The 1824-nt window shown below is 32.4% G+C and overlaps 1 protein-coding gene across 3 annotated transcripts in view; it reads right to left on the bottom strand.

The window, feature by feature from the left end:
* The window catches only part of LOC118740396 (NF-kappa-B inhibitor cactus-like), a 47568-nt gene extending 45976 nt beyond the window's left edge, over nucleotides 1-1592 (bottom strand). The window contains exons 1-2 of one of the 3 annotated variants that reach the window (XM_036471913.1): nucleotides 1284-1592; nucleotides 36-142 (exon numbers count right to left, since the gene is read on the bottom strand). The gene's annotated coding sequence lies outside the window, so the exon portion shown is untranslated. Of the gene's footprint in view, nucleotides 1-35; nucleotides 143-716; nucleotides 953-1283 lie in introns of those variants that run through there. The other 2 variants (XM_036471914.1, XM_036471915.1) reach the window with 2 other exon arrangements.
* Nucleotides 1593-1824: the final 232 nt, after the last annotated feature.

Here is a 1824-nt window from a genome sequence, read left to right as displayed (position 1 = left end):
TTGGGATTTAAAAATATAATATAGATATCCACTATTTGATAAAATTAAGTGCGTTTCTAGTGTATTGTACTATTTTCTGTAGTAATAATTGTACATGTGTATTTTTAACCTATACTCTTTGACTAGTGTCCAAAAACTAGATCTGAAAATAATAAGATTTGGAAATGAAATATTATTAATACATACATACATACATACATATATACATAATATCGTCATTTAAAGTACAAAACCGGGTACTAAGATAATGCAAAATCGTGTATTTAAGGTTGCCCAAATTTTACAGAATTGAGTAAAATTAACTTATTTCAAAACGGTTCTCTCTTTTATAAAGCAATCCTATTTCAGGTTAATTTTATAAATTGATATTTTGTACGAATAGATAAGGCTTGATGCTAGGACTTCCGGTGAGCATATCTTATGTCAGTTACGGGGTTTTGCAAACAAATATGCGCGGTTTTCTACTTTCAACGACGATGTGTGGGTTGGTATGTATATATGTACATACATATGTACATATATGGATGCATTTCAGGACAATTTAATTCTTTTATAAATTGTGTGTATGTAGGTAAGTATTACTATTATTTTATGGCAATATCCCTAACGAGCACTAAATTAAATACCATTGTATGCATTTCACCGGCACTACTTTTTATTGTGTGTTTAATTACGGAAGTACATCTCTTTTTTTTTTGTATTTAATTCACACTCACGACGATGATTGCGCCTAGATCACAGCCTCTGCATGCACCCAAACATCAACCAGCTTGGGAGCAATATGATAACCTGCTAATAACAATAGCATTGTGTTCGAAATAGAAGATTCATGGTCGAACACTCGAGTTCGGTACCCATGTAGTTTTCTAAAATACAAGTGACAACACGATAACATCAACACCGCACTTCCATGAATACAATCAGCGACAAGACCAACAAGTGTCTATTGATGGTTAAATTTTTAGGTATTTTCTTGGACATTTTTAGAACACGCACCTGGATATTAGTAATTGCTTTCACTTTAAAAATTTGTCACTTTCTTAGATGTTGTTCCAACATTAATACACTTTAAATCAAAGGTTTTCACTGGACAGTAGCGTTTAATGAATTTTTGTCGTAAGCAGATACATGCATATGTACATACATATGTATCTTCAAACTTGTGTTCTTCAAATTTGCACATGCACATTCTCCATTACTGAAATTGGATTTTATTGTAGATTTCATTTAAGTTTTACTTGTATATACATACATACTAATTTACACATATTGCACATTAATACCTCGTTCTATAAAACAGATAACTTTGGAATGCACTTTATCCTGGTCACATAGCTTTTGTATACATATTGACAATTTATGTATATTCACATTTGCGACTTCTTTGCCAGGAAATTCCTCTTGAATGTAGTTAGTTTAATACACTGTAAACATTTATGATACTTAACTCTGCTATTCCAAACAAATGCACAAATATTCTTATACTTTCACTCGTTCTTTTTATTTTTTTCTCAGCCAAATTAACCCAAACACATCTCAACCCGTTCGCTGTTTCGTTAAAACTGAGACAACAACACTATTGCGCCCAGTGCTGCCGTTGGGCTTTTCAGAAAGTCGCAAAAAAGGGTCATTGACGAAAACAAGGGTCACCAGATTATTTTTGCTTTTCTTACAAGTAAAAGAATAAAGAATCCGTTGAATTTGAAAATAAAATAGCGGGACAAGCTTTGCACAAAACAGGGTTGCAAGCATAACCATAAATCCAGTTGCTGCAAGGCAAAAGTGGCGATTACTTTAAAAGTTTTAAGTGATGCCTTTTTTCGT

Source organism: Rhagoletis pomonella, unplaced genomic scaffold (genome assembly GCF_013731165.1).
Source record: "Rhagoletis pomonella isolate Grant_MI unplaced genomic scaffold, Rhpom_1.0 Rhpom_scaffold_00006, whole genome shotgun sequence".
Lineage (NCBI taxonomy): Eukaryota > Metazoa > Arthropoda > Insecta > Diptera > Tephritidae > Rhagoletis > Rhagoletis pomonella.
Note: the sequence above shows the minus strand (reverse complement) of the source record. Positions and strands in the feature narration are given on the sequence as shown.